This window comes from Urtica dioica, chromosome 5 (genome assembly GCF_054948205.1).
Source record: "Urtica dioica subsp. dioica isolate 48M chromosome 5, U.dioica_male_clone48M_v1_H2, whole genome shotgun sequence".
NCBI lineage: Eukaryota > Viridiplantae > Streptophyta > Magnoliopsida > Rosales > Urticaceae > Urtica > Urtica dioica.
This window is the reverse complement of record NC_142760.1, coordinates 11,864,571-11,879,128: the sequence shown is the minus strand read 5'-3', so window position 1 is coordinate 11,879,128 and position 14,558 is coordinate 11,864,571. Positions and strand designations below refer to the sequence as shown.

At 46.6% G+C, this 14,558-nt stretch overlaps 32 non-coding genes across 32 annotated transcripts; all 32 read right to left on the bottom strand.

Moving 5' to 3' along the window:
• Positions 1–328: 328 nt before the first annotated feature.
• On the bottom strand, positions 329–447 carry LOC149395631 (5S ribosomal RNA). Its single transcript, XR_016297564.1, has one exon. It is a non-coding gene; the product is annotated as a 5S ribosomal RNA (ribosomal RNA).
• A 333-nt stretch (positions 448–780) lies between these two features.
• Positions 781–899, bottom strand: LOC149395630 (5S ribosomal RNA). Its single transcript, XR_016297563.1, has one exon. It is a non-coding gene; the product is annotated as a 5S ribosomal RNA (ribosomal RNA).
• A 334-nt stretch (positions 900–1,233) lies between these two features.
• Positions 1,234–1,352, bottom strand: LOC149395629 (5S ribosomal RNA). Its single transcript, XR_016298772.1, has one exon. It is a non-coding gene; the product is annotated as a 5S ribosomal RNA (ribosomal RNA).
• A 333-nt stretch (positions 1,353–1,685) lies between these two features.
• On the bottom strand, positions 1,686–1,804 carry LOC149395628 (5S ribosomal RNA). The gene has a single exon (XR_016297562.1). It is a non-coding gene; the product is annotated as a 5S ribosomal RNA (ribosomal RNA).
• Positions 1,805–2,138: 334 nt separating this feature from the next.
• On the bottom strand, positions 2,139–2,257 carry LOC149395627 (5S ribosomal RNA). The gene has a single exon (XR_016298771.1). It is a non-coding gene; the product is annotated as a 5S ribosomal RNA (ribosomal RNA).
• A 333-nt stretch (positions 2,258–2,590) lies between these two features.
• On the bottom strand, positions 2,591–2,709 carry LOC149395626 (5S ribosomal RNA). The gene has a single exon (XR_016297560.1). It is a non-coding gene; the product is annotated as a 5S ribosomal RNA (ribosomal RNA).
• Positions 2,710–3,043: 334 nt separating this feature from the next.
• On the bottom strand, positions 3,044–3,162 carry LOC149395625 (5S ribosomal RNA). Its single transcript, XR_016298558.1, has one exon. It is a non-coding gene; the product is annotated as a 5S ribosomal RNA (ribosomal RNA).
• A 334-nt stretch (positions 3,163–3,496) lies between these two features.
• On the bottom strand, positions 3,497–3,615 carry LOC149395624 (5S ribosomal RNA). Its single transcript, XR_016298770.1, has one exon. It is a non-coding gene; the product is annotated as a 5S ribosomal RNA (ribosomal RNA).
• A 334-nt stretch (positions 3,616–3,949) lies between these two features.
• On the bottom strand, positions 3,950–4,068 carry LOC149395623 (5S ribosomal RNA). Its single transcript, XR_016299197.1, has one exon. It is a non-coding gene; the product is annotated as a 5S ribosomal RNA (ribosomal RNA).
• Positions 4,069–4,401: 333 nt separating this feature from the next.
• On the bottom strand, positions 4,402–4,520 carry LOC149395622 (5S ribosomal RNA). The gene has a single exon (XR_016297559.1). It is a non-coding gene; the product is annotated as a 5S ribosomal RNA (ribosomal RNA).
• A 333-nt stretch (positions 4,521–4,853) lies between these two features.
• Positions 4,854–4,972, bottom strand: LOC149395621 (5S ribosomal RNA). The gene has a single exon (XR_016297558.1). It is a non-coding gene; the product is annotated as a 5S ribosomal RNA (ribosomal RNA).
• Positions 4,973–5,306: 334 nt separating this feature from the next.
• Positions 5,307–5,425, bottom strand: LOC149395620 (5S ribosomal RNA). The gene has a single exon (XR_016298769.1). It is a non-coding gene; the product is annotated as a 5S ribosomal RNA (ribosomal RNA).
• A 333-nt stretch (positions 5,426–5,758) lies between these two features.
• On the bottom strand, positions 5,759–5,877 carry LOC149395619 (5S ribosomal RNA). The gene has a single exon (XR_016297557.1). It is a non-coding gene; the product is annotated as a 5S ribosomal RNA (ribosomal RNA).
• Positions 5,878–6,210: 333 nt separating this feature from the next.
• Positions 6,211–6,329, bottom strand: LOC149395618 (5S ribosomal RNA). Its single transcript, XR_016297556.1, has one exon. It is a non-coding gene; the product is annotated as a 5S ribosomal RNA (ribosomal RNA).
• Positions 6,330–6,662: 333 nt separating this feature from the next.
• On the bottom strand, positions 6,663–6,781 carry LOC149395617 (5S ribosomal RNA). Its single transcript, XR_016297555.1, has one exon. It is a non-coding gene; the product is annotated as a 5S ribosomal RNA (ribosomal RNA).
• A 334-nt stretch (positions 6,782–7,115) lies between these two features.
• On the bottom strand, positions 7,116–7,234 carry LOC149395616 (5S ribosomal RNA). The gene has a single exon (XR_016298768.1). It is a non-coding gene; the product is annotated as a 5S ribosomal RNA (ribosomal RNA).
• A 333-nt stretch (positions 7,235–7,567) lies between these two features.
• Positions 7,568–7,686, bottom strand: LOC149395615 (5S ribosomal RNA). The gene has a single exon (XR_016297554.1). It is a non-coding gene; the product is annotated as a 5S ribosomal RNA (ribosomal RNA).
• Positions 7,687–8,019: 333 nt separating this feature from the next.
• Positions 8,020–8,138, bottom strand: LOC149395614 (5S ribosomal RNA). Its single transcript, XR_016297553.1, has one exon. It is a non-coding gene; the product is annotated as a 5S ribosomal RNA (ribosomal RNA).
• Positions 8,139–8,471: 333 nt separating this feature from the next.
• LOC149395613 (5S ribosomal RNA) lies at positions 8,472–8,590 on the bottom strand. Its single transcript, XR_016297552.1, has one exon. It is a non-coding gene; the product is annotated as a 5S ribosomal RNA (ribosomal RNA).
• Positions 8,591–8,924: 334 nt separating this feature from the next.
• LOC149395612 (5S ribosomal RNA) lies at positions 8,925–9,043 on the bottom strand. The gene has a single exon (XR_016299101.1). It is a non-coding gene; the product is annotated as a 5S ribosomal RNA (ribosomal RNA).
• A 334-nt stretch (positions 9,044–9,377) lies between these two features.
• Positions 9,378–9,496, bottom strand: LOC149395611 (5S ribosomal RNA). The gene has a single exon (XR_016298767.1). It is a non-coding gene; the product is annotated as a 5S ribosomal RNA (ribosomal RNA).
• Positions 9,497–9,830: 334 nt separating this feature from the next.
• LOC149395610 (5S ribosomal RNA) lies at positions 9,831–9,949 on the bottom strand. Its single transcript, XR_016298865.1, has one exon. It is a non-coding gene; the product is annotated as a 5S ribosomal RNA (ribosomal RNA).
• Positions 9,950–10,282: 333 nt separating this feature from the next.
• Positions 10,283–10,401, bottom strand: LOC149395609 (5S ribosomal RNA). The gene has a single exon (XR_016298852.1). It is a non-coding gene; the product is annotated as a 5S ribosomal RNA (ribosomal RNA).
• A 333-nt stretch (positions 10,402–10,734) lies between these two features.
• Positions 10,735–10,853, bottom strand: LOC149395608 (5S ribosomal RNA). Its single transcript, XR_016297916.1, has one exon. It is a non-coding gene; the product is annotated as a 5S ribosomal RNA (ribosomal RNA).
• Positions 10,854–11,186: 333 nt separating this feature from the next.
• On the bottom strand, positions 11,187–11,305 carry LOC149395607 (5S ribosomal RNA). The gene has a single exon (XR_016297551.1). It is a non-coding gene; the product is annotated as a 5S ribosomal RNA (ribosomal RNA).
• A 334-nt stretch (positions 11,306–11,639) lies between these two features.
• Positions 11,640–11,758, bottom strand: LOC149395606 (5S ribosomal RNA). Its single transcript, XR_016299100.1, has one exon. It is a non-coding gene; the product is annotated as a 5S ribosomal RNA (ribosomal RNA).
• Positions 11,759–12,092: 334 nt separating this feature from the next.
• On the bottom strand, positions 12,093–12,211 carry LOC149395605 (5S ribosomal RNA). The gene has a single exon (XR_016298766.1). It is a non-coding gene; the product is annotated as a 5S ribosomal RNA (ribosomal RNA).
• Positions 12,212–12,545: 334 nt separating this feature from the next.
• Positions 12,546–12,664, bottom strand: LOC149395604 (5S ribosomal RNA). Its single transcript, XR_016298203.1, has one exon. It is a non-coding gene; the product is annotated as a 5S ribosomal RNA (ribosomal RNA).
• A 333-nt stretch (positions 12,665–12,997) lies between these two features.
• Positions 12,998–13,116, bottom strand: LOC149395603 (5S ribosomal RNA). The gene has a single exon (XR_016298851.1). It is a non-coding gene; the product is annotated as a 5S ribosomal RNA (ribosomal RNA).
• Positions 13,117–13,449: 333 nt separating this feature from the next.
• LOC149395602 (5S ribosomal RNA) lies at positions 13,450–13,568 on the bottom strand. The gene has a single exon (XR_016297915.1). It is a non-coding gene; the product is annotated as a 5S ribosomal RNA (ribosomal RNA).
• Positions 13,569–13,902: 334 nt separating this feature from the next.
• LOC149395601 (5S ribosomal RNA) lies at positions 13,903–14,021 on the bottom strand. Its single transcript, XR_016299099.1, has one exon. It is a non-coding gene; the product is annotated as a 5S ribosomal RNA (ribosomal RNA).
• Positions 14,022–14,354: 333 nt separating this feature from the next.
• On the bottom strand, positions 14,355–14,473 carry LOC149395600 (5S ribosomal RNA). The gene has a single exon (XR_016298120.1). It is a non-coding gene; the product is annotated as a 5S ribosomal RNA (ribosomal RNA).
• Between the last annotated feature and the right edge of the window lie 85 nt (positions 14,474–14,558).

Genomic DNA, 14,558 nt, shown 5'->3' with positions numbered 1-14,558 from the left:
CATTAGCGCGCATTATCTATATAAGAATCAACGCCGCGACTCCCAAAAGCCATAACTACGTCTTCGGTGCACCAAAAATTACATAAAATATATGAATTCCTAATAACTTTTCGAGATCTTCGCGTTGGGACGGTTTCGGAAGAGTGATCGGCGAAATTCCGACAAGGTGAACGGGGGAAGGGTAAAATCGTAAATTTCGCCCTCGGTCCGGAATTTCGACTTTCACCGGTGAATTGTAAGCGTAAACGGGCATTTGAACAAGGCTCGGAGCGATTTTTGGTGAAATTCCATCGTTTCGACCTCCGAAAAAATAATTCGCAAAAAAAGAGGGATGCAACACGAGGACTTCCCAAGAGGTCACCCATCCTAGTACTACTCTCGCCCAAGCACGCTTAACTTCGGAGTTCTGATGGGATCCGGTGCATTAGTGCTGGTATGATCGCATCCGCAAGCATTAGCGCGCATTATCTGTATAAGAATCAGCGCCGCGACTCCCAAAAGCCATAACTACGTCTTCGGTGCATCAAAAATCACATAAAATATATGAATTCCTAATAACTTTTCGCGATCTTCGCGTTGGGACGGTTTCGGAAGAGTGATCGGCGAAATTCCGACAAGGTGAACGGGGGAAGGGTAAAATCGTAAATTTCGCCCTCGGTCCGGAATTTCGACTTTCACCGGTGAATTGTAAGCGTAAACGGGCATTTGAACAAGACTCGGAGCGATTTTTGGTGAAATTCCATCGTTTCGACCTCCGAAAAAATAATTCGCAAAAAAAGAGGGATGCAACACGAGGACTTCCCAAGAGGTCACCCATCCTAGTACTACTCTCGCCCAAGCACGCTTAACTTCGGAGTTCTGATGGGATCCGGTGCATTAGTGCTGGTATGATCGCATCCGCAAGCATTAGCGCGCATTATCTATATAAGAATCAGCGCCGCGACTCCCAAAAGCCATAACTACGTCTTCGGTGCACCAAAAATCACATAAAATATATGAATTCCTAATAACTTTTCGCGATCTTCGCGTTGGGACGGTTTCGGAAGAGTGATCGGCGAAATTCCGACAAGGTGAACGGGGGAAGGGTAAAATCGTAAATTTCGCCCTCGGTCCGGAATTTCGACTTTCACCGGTGAATTGTAAGCGTAAACGGGCATTTGAACAAGACTCGGAGCGATTTTTGGTGAAATTCCATCGTTACGGCCTCCGAAAAAAATAATTCGCAAAAAAAGAGGGATGCAACACGAGGACTTCCCAGGAGGTCACCCATCCTAGTACTACTCTCGCCCAAGCACGCTTAACTTCGGAGTTCTGATGGGATGCGGTGCATTAGTGCTGGTATGATCGCATCCGCAAGCATTAGCGCGCATTATCTATATAAGAATCAGCGCCGCGACTCCCAAAAGCCATAACTACGTCTTCGGTGCACCAAAAATCACATAAAATATATGAATTCCTAATAACTTTTCGCGATCTTCGGTTTGGGACGGTTTCGGAAGAGTGATCGGCGAAATTCCGACAAGCTGAACGGGGGAAGGGTAAAATCGTAAATTTCGCCCTCGATCCGGAATTTCGACTTTCACCGGTGAATTGTAAGCGTAAACGGGCATTTGAACAAGACTCGGAGCGATTTTTGGTGAAATTCCATCGTTTCGACCTCCGAAAAAATAATTCGCAAAAAAAGAGGGATGCAACACGAGGACTTCCCAAGAGGTCACCCATCCTAGTACTACTCTCGCCCAAGCACGCTTAACTTCGGAGTTCTGATGGGATCCGGTGCATTAGTGCTGGTATGATCGCATCCGCAAGCATTAGCGCGCATTATCTATATAAGAATCAGCGCCGCGACTCCCAAAAGCCATAACTACGTCTTCGGTGCACCAAAAATCACATAAAATATATGAATTCCTAATAACTTTTCGCGATCTTCGCGTTGGGACGGTTTCGGAAGAGTGATCGGCGAAATTCCGACAAGGTGAACGGGGGAAGGGTAAAATCGTAAATTTCGCCCTCGATCCGGAATTTCGACTTTCACCGGTGAATTGTAAGCGTAAACGGGCATTTGAACAAGACTCGGAGCGATTTTTGGTGAAATTCCATCGTTACGGCCTCCGAAAAAAATAATTCGCAAAAAAAGAGGGATGCAACACGAGGACTTCCCAGGAGGTCACCCATCCTAGTACTACTCTCGCCCAAGCACGCTTAACTTCGGAGTTCTGATGGGATGCGGTGCATTAGTGCTGGTATGATCGCATCCGCAAGCATTAGCGCGCATTATCTATATAAGAATCAGCGCCGCGACTCCCAAAAGCCATAACTACGTCTTCGGTGCACCAAAAATCACATAAAATATATGAATTCCTAATAACTTTTCGCGATCTTCGCGTTGGGACGGTTTCGGAAGAGTGATCGGCGAAATTCCGACAAGCTGAACGGGGGAAGGGTAAAATCGTAAATTTCGCCCTCGATCCGGAATTTCGACTTTCACCGGTGAATTGTAAGCGTAAACGGGCATTTGAACAAGACTCGGAGCGATTTTTGGTGAAATTCCATCGTTTCGACCTCCGAAAAAATAATTCGCAAAAAAAGAGGGATGCAACACGAGGACTTCCCAAGAGGTCACCCATCCTAGTACTACTCTCGCCCAAGCACGCTTAACTTCGGAGTTCTGATGGGATCCGGTGCATTAGTGCTGGTATGATCGCATCCGCAAGCATTAGCGCGCATTATCTATATAAGAATCAGCGCCGCGACTCCCAAAAGCCATAACTACGTCTTCGGTGCACCAAAAATCACATAAAATATATGAATTCCTAATAACTTTTCGCGATCTTCGCGTTGGGACGGTTTCGGAAGAGTGATCGGCGAAATTCCGACAAGGTGAACGGGGGAAGGGTAAAATCGTAAATTTCGCCCTCGGTCCGGAATTTCGACTTTCACCGGTGAATTGTATGCGTAAACGAGCATTTGAACAAGGCTCGGATCGATTTTTGGTGAAATTCCATCGTTTCGGCCTCCGAAAAAAATAATTCGCAAAAAAAGACGGATGCAACACGAGGACTTCCCAAGAGGTCACCCATCCTAGTACTACTCTCGCCCAAGCACGCTTAACTTCGGAGTTCTGATGGGATCCGATGCATTAGTGCTGGTATGATCGCATCCGCAAGCATTAGCGCGCATTATCTATATAAGAATCAACGCCGCGACTCCCAAAAGCCATAACTACGTCTTCGGTGCACCAAAAATCACATAAAATATATGAATTCCTAATAACTTTTCGCGATCTTCGCGTTGGGACGGTTTCGGAAGAGTGATCGGCGAAATTCCGCCAAGGTGAACGGGGGAAGGGTAAAATCGTAAATTTCGCCCTCGGTCCGGAATTTCGACTTTCACCGGTGAATTGTAAGCGTAAACGGGCATTTGAACAAGACTCGGAGCGATTTTTGGTGAAATTCCATCGTTTCGGCCTCCGAAAAAAATAATTCGCAAAAAAAGAGGGATGCAACACGAGGACTTCCCAGGAGGTCACCCATCCTAGTACTACTCTCGCCCAAGCACGCTTAACTTCGGAGTTCTGATGGGATGCGGTGCATTAGTGCTGGTATGATCGCATCCGCAAGCATTAGCGCGCATTATCTATATAAGAATCAACGCCGCGACTCCCAAAAGCCATAACTACGTCTTCGGTGCACCAAAAATCACATAAAATATATGACTTCCTAATAACTTTTCGAGATCTTCGCGTTGGGACGGTTTCGGAAGAGTGATAGGCGAAATTCCGACAAGGTGAACGGGGGAAGGGTAAAATCGTAAATTTCGCCCTCGGTCCGGAATTTCGACTTTCACCGGTGAATTGTAAGCGTAAACGGGCATTTGAACAAGACTCGGAGCGATTTTTGGTGAAATTCCATCGTTTCGGCCTCCGAAAAAAATAATTCGCAAAAAAAGAGGGATTCAACACGAGGACTTCCCAGGAGGTCACCCATCCTAGTACTACTCTCGCCCAAGCACGCTTAACTTCGGAGTTCTGATGGGATGCGGTGCATTAGTGCTGGTATGATCGCATCCGCAAGCATTAGCGCGCATTATCTATATAAGAATCAACGCCGCGACTCCCAAAAGCCATAACTACGTCTTCGGTGCACCAAAAATCACATAAAATATATGAATTCCTAATAACTTTTCGAGATCTTCGCGTTGGGACGGTTTCGGAAGAGTGATCGGCGAAATTCCGACAAGGTGAACGGGGGAAGGGTAAAATCGTAAATTTCGCCCTCGGTCCGGAATTTCGACTTTCACCGGTGAATTGTAAGCGTAAACGGGCATTTGAACAAGGCTCGGAGCGATTTTTGGTGAAATTCCATCGTTTCGACCTCCGAAAAAATAATTCGCAAAAAAAGAGGGATGCAACACGAGGACTTCCCAAGAGGTCACCCATCCTAGTACTACTCTCGCCCAAGCACGCTTAACTTCGGAGTTCTGATGGGATCCGGTGCATTAGTGCTGGTATGATCGCATCCGCAAGCATTAGCGCGCATTATCTGTATAAGAATCAGCGCCGCGACTCCCAAAAGCCATAACTACGTCTTCGGTGCATCAAAAATCACATAAAATATATGAATTCCTAATAACTTTTCGCGATCTTCGCGTTGGGACGGTTTCGGAAGAGTGATCGGCGAAATTCCGACAAGGTGAACGGGGGAAGGGTAAAATCGTAAATTTCGCCCTCGGTCCGGAATTTCGACTTTCACCGGTGAATTGTAAGCGTAAACGGGCATTTGAACAAGACTCGGAGCGATTTTTGGTGAAATTCCATCGTTTCGACCTCCGAAAAAATAATTCGCAAAAAAAGAGGGATGCAACACGAGGACTTCCCAAGAGGTCACCCATCCTAGTACTACTCTCGCCCAAGCACGCTTAACTTCGGAGTTCTGATGGGATCCGGTGCATTAGTGCTGGTATGATCGCATCCGCAAGCATTAGCGCGCATTATCTATATAAGAATCAGCGCCGCGACTCCCAAAAGCCATAACTACGTCTTCGGTGCACCAAAAATCACATAAAATATATGAATTCCTAATAACTTTTCGCGATCTTCGCGTTGGGACGGTTTCGGAAGAGTGATCGGCGAAATTCCGACAAGGTGAACGGGGGAAGGGTAAAATCGTAAATTTCGCCCTCGGTCCGGAATTTCGACTTTCACCGGTGAATTGTAAGCGTAAACGGGCATTTGAACAAGACTCGGAGCGATTTTTGGTGAAATTCCATCGTTACGGCCTCCGAAAAAAATAATTCGCAAAAAAAGAGGGATGCAACACGAGGACTTCCCAGGAGGTCACCCATCCTAGTACTACTCTCGCCCAAGCACGCTTAACTTCGGAGTTCTGATGGGATGCGGTGCATTAGTGCTGGTATGATCGCATCCGCAAGCATTAGCGCGCATTATCTATATAAGAATCAGCGCCGCGACTCCCAAAAGCCATAACTACGTCTTCGGTGCACCAAAAATCACATAAAATATATGAATTCCTAATAACTTTTCGCGATCTTCGCGTTGGGACGGTTTCGGAAGAGTGATCGGCGAAATTCCGACAAGGTGAACGGGGGAAGGGTAAAATCGTAAATTTCGCCCTCGATCCGGAATTTCGACTTTCACCGGTGAATTGTAAGCGTAAACGGGCATTTGAACAAGACTCGGAGCGATTTTTGGTGAAATTCCATCGTTTCGACCTCCGAAAAAATAATTCGCAAAAAAAGAGGGATGCAACACGAGGACTTCCCAAGAGGTCACCCATCCTAGTACTACTCTCGCCCAAGCACGCTTAACTTCGGAGTTCTGATGGGATCCGGTGCATTAGTGCTGGTATGATCGCATCCGCAAGCATTAGCGCGCATTATCTATATAAGAATCAGCGCCGCGACTCCCAAAAGCCATAACTACGTCTTCGGTGCACCAAAAATCACATAAAATATATGAATTCCTAATAACTTTTCGCGATCTTCGCGTTGGGACGGTTTCGGAAGAGTGATCGGCGAAATTCCGACAAGGTGAACGGGGGAAGGGTAAAATCGTAAATTTCGCCCTCGGTCCGGAATTTCGACTTTCACCGGTGAATTGTAAGCGTAAACGGGCATTTGAACAAGACTCGGAGCGATTTTTGGTGAAATTCCATCGTTTCGACCTCCGAAAAAATAATTCGCAAAAAAAGAGGGATGCAACACGAGGACTTCCCAAGAGGTCACCCATCCTAGTACTACTCTCGCCCAAGCACGCTTAACTTCGGAGTTCTGATGGGATCCGGTGCATTAGTGCTGGTATGATCGCATCCGCAAGCATTAGCGCGCATTATCTATATAAGAATCAACGCCGCGACTCCCAAAAGCCATAACTACGTCTTCGGTGCACCAAAAATCACATAAAATATATGAATTCCTAATAACTTTTCGCGATCTTCGCGTTGGGACGGTTTCGGAAGAGTGATCGGCGAAATTCCGACAAGGTGAACGGGGGAAGGGTAAAATCGTAAATTTCGCCCTCGATCCGGAATTTCGACTTTCACCGGTGAATTGTAAGCGTAAACGGGCATTTGAACAAGACTCGGAGCGATTTTTGGTGAAATTCCATCGTTTCGACCTCCGAAAAAATAATTCGCAAAAAAAGAGGGATGCAACACGAGGACTTCCCAAGAGGTCACCCATCCTAGTACTACTCTCGCCCAAGCACGCTTAACTTCGGAGTTCTGATGGGATCCGGTGCATTAGTGCTGGTATGATCGCATCCGCAAGCATTAGCGCGCATTATCTATATAAGAATCAGCGCCGCGACTCCCAAAAGCCATAACTACGTCTTCGGTGCACCAAAAATCACATAAAATATATGAATTCCTAATAACTTTTCGCGATCTTCGCGTTGGGACGGTTTCGGAAGAGTGATCGGCGAAATTCCGACAAGGTGAACGGGGGAAGGGTAAAATCGTAAATTTCGCCCTCGGTCCGGAATTTCGACTTTCACCGGTGAATTGTAAGCGTAAACGGGCATTTGAACAAGACTCGGAGCGATTTTTGGTGAAATTCCATCGTTACGGCCTCCGAAAAAAATAATTCGCAAAAAAAGAGGGATGCAACACGAGGACTTCCCAGGAGGTCACCCATCCTAGTACTACTCTCGCCCAAGCACGCTTAACTTCGGAGTTCTGATGGGATGCGGTGCATTAGTGCTGGTATGATCGCATCCGCAAGCATTAGCGCGCATTATCTATATAAGAATCAGCGCCGCGACTCCCAAAAGCCATAACTACGTCTTCGGTGCACCAAAAATCACATAAAATATATGAATTCCTAATAACTTTTCGCGATCTTCGCGTTGGGACGGTTTCGGAAGAGTGATCGGCGAAATTCCGACAAGGTGAACGGGGGAAGGGTAAAATCGTAAATTTCGCCCTCGATCCGGAATTTCGACTTTCACCGGTGAATTGTAAGCGTAAACGGGCATTTGAACAAGACTCGGAGCGATTTTTGGTGAAATTCCATCGTTTCGACCTCCGAAAAAATAATTCGCAAAAAAAGAGGGATGCAACACGAGGACTTCCCAAGAGGTCACCCATCCTAGTACTACTCTCGCCCAAGCACGCTTAACTTCGGAGTTCTGATGGGATCCGGTGCATTAGTGCTGGTATGATCGCATCCGCAAGCATTAGCGCGCATTATCTATATAAGAATCAGCGCCGCGACTCCCAAAAGCCATAACTACGTCTTCGGTGCACCAAAAATCACATAAAATATATGAATTCCTAATAACTTTTCGCGATCTTCGCGTTGGGACGGTTTCGGAAGAGTGATCGGCGAAATTCCGACAAGGTGAACGGGGGAAGGGTAAAATCGTAAATTTCGCCCTCGGTCCGGAATTTCGACTTTCACCGGTGAATTGTAAGCGTAAACGGGCATTTGAACAAGACTCGGAGCGATTTTTGGTGAAATTCCATCGTTTCGACCTCCGAAAAAATAATTCGCAAAAAAAGAGGGATGCAACACGAGGACTTCCCAAGAGGTCACCCATCCTAGTACTACTCTCGCCCAAGCACGCTTAACTTCGGAGTTCTGATGGGATCCGGTGCATTAGTGCTGGTATGATCGCATCCGCAAGCATTAGCGCGCATTATCTATATAAGAATCAGCGCCGCGACTCCCAAAAGCCATAACTACGTCTTCGGTGCACCAAAAATCACATAAAATATATGAATTCCTAATAACTTTTCGCGATCTTCGCGTTGGGACGGTTTCGGAAGAGTGATCGGCAAAATTCCGACAAGGTGAACGGGGGAAGGGTAAAATCGTAAATTTCGCCCTCGGTCCGGAATTTCGACTTTCACCGGTGAATTATAAGCGTAAACGGGCATTTGAACAAGACTCGGAGCGATTTTTGGTGAAATTCCATCGTTTCGACCTCCGAAAAAATAATTCGCAAAAAAAGAGGGATGCAACACGAGGACTTCCCAAGAGGTCACCCATCCTAGTACTACTCTCGCCCAAGCACGCTTAACTTCGGAGTTCTGATGGGATCCGGTGCATTAGTGCTGGTATGATCGCATCCGCAAGCATTAGCGCGCATTATCTATATAAGAATCAGCGCCGCGACTCCCAAAAGCCATAACTACGTCTTCGGTGCACCAAAAATCACATAAAATATATGAATTCCTAATAACTTTTCGCGATCTTCGCGTTGGGACGGTTTCGGAAGAGTGATCGGCGAAATTCCGACAAGGTGAACGGGGGAAGGGTAAAATCGTAAATTTCGCCCTCGGTCCGGAATTTCGACTTTCACCGGTGAATTGTAAGCGTAAACGGGCATTTGAACAAGACTCGGAGCGATTTTTGGTGAAATTCCATCGTTTCGGCCTCCGAAAAAAATAATTCGCAAAAAAAGAGGGATGCAACACGAGGACATCCCAGGAGGTCACCCATCCTAGTACTACTCTCGCCCAAGCACGCTTAACTTCGGAGTTCTGATGGGATGCGGTGCATTAGTGCTGGTATGATCGCATCCGCAAGCATTAGCGCGCATTATCTATATAAGAATCAACGCCGCGACTCCCAAAAGCCATAACTACGTCTTCGGTGCACCAAAAATCACATAAAATATATGAATTCCTAATAACTTTTCGCGATCTTCGCGTTGGGACGGTTTCGGAAGAGTGATCGGCGAAATTCCGACAAGGTGAACGGGGGAAGGGTAAAATCGTAAATTTCGCCCTCGGTCCGGAATTTCGACTTTCACCGGTGAATTGTAAGCGTAAACGGGCATTTGAACAAGACTCGGAGCGATTTTTGGTGAAATTCCATCGTTTCGGCCTCCGAAAAAAATAATTCGCAAAAAAAGAGGGATGCAACACGAGGACTTCCCAGGAGGTCACCCATCCTAGTACTACTCTCGCCCAAGCACGCTTAACTTCGGAGTTCTGATGGGATGCGGTGCATTAGTGCTGGTATGATCGCATCCGCAAGCATTAGCGCGCATTATCTATATAAGAATCAGCGCCGCGACTCCCAAAAGCCATAACTACGTCTTCGGTGCACCAAAAATCACATAAAATATATGAATTCCTAATAACTTTTCGCGATCTTCGCGTTGGGACGGTTTCGGAAGAGTGATCGGCGAAATTCCGACAAGGTGAACGGGGGAAGGGTAAAATCGTAAATTTCGTCCTCGGTCCGGAATTTCGACTTTCACCGGTGAATTGTAAGCATAAACGGGCATTTGAACAAGACTCGGAGCGATTTTTGGTGAAATTCCATCGTTTCGGCCTCCGAAAAAAATAATTCGCAAAAAAAGAGGGATGCAACACGAGGACTTCCCAAGAGGTCACCCATCCTAGTACTACTCTCGCCCAAGAACGCTTAACTTCGGAGTTCTGATGGGATCCGGTGCATTAGTGCTGGTAAGATCGCATCCGCAAGCATTAGCGCGCATTATCTATATAAGAATCAGCGCCGCGACTCCCAAAAGCCATAACTACGTCTTCGGTGCACCAAAAATCACATAAAATATATGAATTCCTAATAACTTTTCGCGATCTTCGCGTTGGGACGGTTTCGGAAGAGTGATCGGCGAAATTCCGACAAGGTGAACGGGGGAAGGGTAAAATCGTAAATTTCGTCCTCGGTCCGGAATTTCGACTTTCACCGGTGAATTGTAAGCGTAAACGGGCATTTGAACAAGACTCGGAGCGATTTTTGGTGAAATTCCATCGTTTCGACCTCCGAAAAAATAATTCGCAAAAAAAGAGGGATGCAACACGAGGACTTCCCAAGAGGTCACCCATCCTAGTACTACTCTCGCCCAAGCACGCTTAACTTCGGAGTTCTGATGGGATGCGGTGCATTAGTGCTGGTATGATCGCATCCGCAAGCATTAGCGCGCATTATCTATATAAGAATCAGCGCCGCGACTCCCAAAAGCCATAACTACGTCTTCGGTGCACCAAAAATCACATAAAATATATGAATTCCTAATAAATTTTCGCGATCTTCGCGTTGGGACGGTTTCGGAAGAGTGATCGGCGAAATTCCGACAAGGTGAACGGGGGAAGGGTAAAATCGTAAATTTCGCCCTCGGTCCGGAATTTCGACTTTCACCGGTGAATTGTAAGCGTAAACGGGCATTTGAACAAGACTCGGAGCGATTTTTGGTGAAATTCCATCGTTTCGACCTCCGAAAAAATAATTCGCAAAAAAAGAGGGATGCAACACGAGGACTTCCCAGGAGGTCACCCTTCCTAGTACTACTCTCGCCCAAGCACGCTTAACTTCGGAGTTCTGATGGGATCCGGTGCATTAGTGCTGGTATGATCGCATCCGCAAGCATTAGCGCGCATTATCTATATAAGAATCAGCGCCGCGACTCCCAAAAGCCATAACTACGTCTTCGGTGCACCAAAAATCACATAAAATATATGAATTCCTAATAACTTTTCGCGATCTTCGCGTTGGGACGGTTTCGGAAGAGTGATCGGCGAAATTCCGACAAGGTGAACGGGGGAAGGGTAAAATCGTAAATTTCGCCCTCGGTCCGGAATTTCGACTTTCACCGGTGAATTGTAAGCGTAAACGGGCATTTGAACAAGACTCGGAGCGATTTTTGGTGAAATTCCATCGTTTCGACCTCCGAAAAAATAATTCGCAAAAAAAGAGGGATGCAACACGAGGACTTCCCAAGAGGTCACCCATCCTAGTACTACTCTCGCCCAAGCACGCTTAACTTCGGAGTTCTGATGGGATCCGGTGCATTAGTGCTGGTATGATCGCATCCGCAAGCATTAGCGCGCATTATCTATATAAGAATCAGCGCCGCGACTCCCAAAAGCCATAACTACGTCTTCGGTGCACCAAAAATCACATAAAATATATGAATTCCTAATAACTTTTCGCGATCTTCGCGTTGGGACGGTTTCGGAAGAGTGATCGGCGAAATTCCGACAAGGTGAACGGGGGAAGGGTAAAATCGTAAATTTCGCCCTCGGTCCGGAATTTCGACTTTCACCGGTGAATTGTAAGCGTAAACGGGCATTTGAACAAGACTCGGAGCGATTTTTGGTGAAATTCCATCGTTTCGGCCTCCGAAAAAAATAATTCGCAAAAAAAGAGGGATGCAACACGAGGACATCCCAGGAGGTCACCCATCCTAGTACTACTCTCGCCCAAGCACGCTTAACTTCGGAGTTCTGATGGGATGCGGTGCATTAGTGCTGGTATGATCGCATCCGCAAGCATTAGCGCGCATTATCTATATAAGAATCAACGCCGCGACTCCCAAAAGCCATAACTACGTCTTCGGTGCACCAAAAATCACATAAAATATATGAATTCCTAATAACTTTTCGCGATCTTCGCGTTGGGACGGTTTCGGAAGAGTGATCGGCGAAATTCCGACAAGGTGAACGGGGGAAGGGTAAAATCGTAAATTTCGCCCTCGGTCCGGAATTTCGACTTTCACCGGTGAATTGTAAGCGTAAACGGGCATTTGAACAAGACTCGGAGCGATTTTTGGTGAAATTCCATCGTTTCGGCCTCCGAAAAAAATAATTCGCAAAAAAAGAGGGATGCAACACGAGGACTTCCCAGGAGGTCACCCATCCTAGTACTACTCTCGCCCAAGCACGCTTAACTTCGGAGTTCTGATGGGATGCGGTGCATTAGTGCTGGTATGATCGCATCCGCAAGCATTAGCGCGCATTATCTATATAAGAATCAGCGCCGCGACTCCCAAAAGCCATAACTACGTCTTCGGTGCACCAAAAATCACATAAAATATATGAATTCCTAATAACTTTTCGCGATCTTCGCGTTGGGACGGTTTCGGAAGAGTGATCGGCGAAATTCCGACAAGGTGAACGGGGGAAGGGTAAAATCGTAAATTTCGCCCTCGGTCCGGAATTTCGACTTTCACCGGTGAATTGTAAGCATAAACGGGCATTTGAACAAGACTCGGAGCGATTTTTGGTGAAATTCCATCGTTTCGGCCTCCGAAAAAAATAATTCGCAAAAAAAGAGGGATGCAACACGAGGACTTCCCAAGAGGTCACCCATCCTAGTACTACTCTCGCCCAAGCACGCTTAACTTCGGAGTTCTGATGGGATCCGGTGCATTAGTGCTGGTAAGATCGCATCCGCAAGCATTAGCGCGCATTATCTATATAAGAATCAGCGCCGCGACTCCCAAAAGCCATAACTACGTCTTCGGTGCACCAAAAATCACATAAAATATATGAATTCCTAATAACTTTTCGCGATCTTCGCGTTGGGACGGTTTCGGAAGAGTGATCGGCGAAATTCCGACAAGGTGAACGGGGGAAGGGTAAAATCGTAAATTTCGTCCTCGGTCCGGAATTTCGACTTTCACCGGTGAATTGTAAGCGTAAACGGGCATTTGAACAAGACTCGGAGCGATTTTTGGTGAAATTCCATCGTTTCGACCTCCGAAAAAATAATTCGCAAAAAAAGAGGGATGCAACACGAGGACTTCCCAAGAGGTCACCCATCCTAGTACTACTCTCGCCCAAGCACGCTTAACTTCGGAGTTCTGATGGGATGCGGTGCATTAGTGCTGGTATGATCGCATCCGCAAGCATTAGCGCGCATTATCTATATAAGAATCAGCGCCGCGACTCCCAAAAGCCATAACTACGTCTTCGGTGCACCAAAAATCACATAAAATATATGAATTCCTAATAAATTTTCGCGATCTTCGCGTTGGGACGGTTTCGGAAGAGTGATCGGCGAAATTCCGACAAGGTGAACGGGGGAAGGGTAAAATCGTAAATTTCGCCCTCGGTCCGGAATTTCGACTTTCACCGGTGAATTGTAAGCGTAAACGGGCATTTGAACAAGACTCGGAGCGATTTTTGGTGAAATTCCATCGTTTCGACCTCCGAAAAAATAATTCGCAAAAAAAGAGGGATGCAACACGAGGACTTCCCAGGAGGTCACCCTTCCTAGTACTACTCTCGCCCAAGCACGCTTAACTTCGGAGTTCTGATGGGATCCGGTGCATTAGTGCTGGTATGATCGCATCCGCAAGCATTAGCGCGCATTATCTATATAAGAATCAGCGCCGCGACTCCCAAAAGCCATAACTACGTCTTCGGTGCACCAAAAATCACATAAAATATATGAATTCCTAATAACTTTTCGCGATCTTCGCGTTGGGACGGTTTCGGAAGAGTGATCGGCGAAATTCCGACAAGGTGAACGGGGGAAGGGTAAAATCGTAAATTTCGCCCTCGGTCCGGAATTTCGACTTTCACCGGTGAATTGTAAGCGTAAACGGGCATTTGAACAAGACTCGGAGCGATTTTTGGTGAAATTCCATCGTTTCGGCCTCCGAAAAAAATAATTCGCAAAAAAAGAGGGATGCAACACGAGGACATCCCAGGAGGTCACCCATCCTAGTACTACTCTCGCCCAAGCACGCTTAACTTCGGAGTTCTGATGGGATGCGGTGCATTAGTGCTGGTATGATCGCATCCGGAAGCATTAGCGCGCATTATCTATATAAGAATCAACGCCGCGACTCCCAAAAGCCATAACTACGTCTTCGGTGCACCAAAAATCACATAAAATATATGAATTCCTAATAACTTTTCGCGATCTTCGCGTTGGGACGGTTTCGAAAGAGTGATCGGCGAAATTCCGACAAGGTGAACGGGGGAAGGGTAAAATCGTAAATTTCGCCCTCGGTCCGGAATTTCGACTTTCACCGGTGAATTGTATGCGTAAACGAGCATTTGAACAAGGCTCGGATCGATTTTTGGTGAAATTCCATCGTTTCGGCCTCCGAAAAAATAATTCGCAAAAAAAGAGGGATGCAACACGAGGACTTCCCAGGAGGTCACCCATCCTAGTACTACTCTCGCCCAAGCACGCTTAACTTCGGAGTTCTGATGGGATCCGATGCATTAGTGCTGGTATGATCGCATCCGCAAGCATTAGCGCGCATTATCTATATAAGAATCAACGCCGCGACTCCCAAAAGCCATAACTACGTCTTCGGTGCACCAAAAATC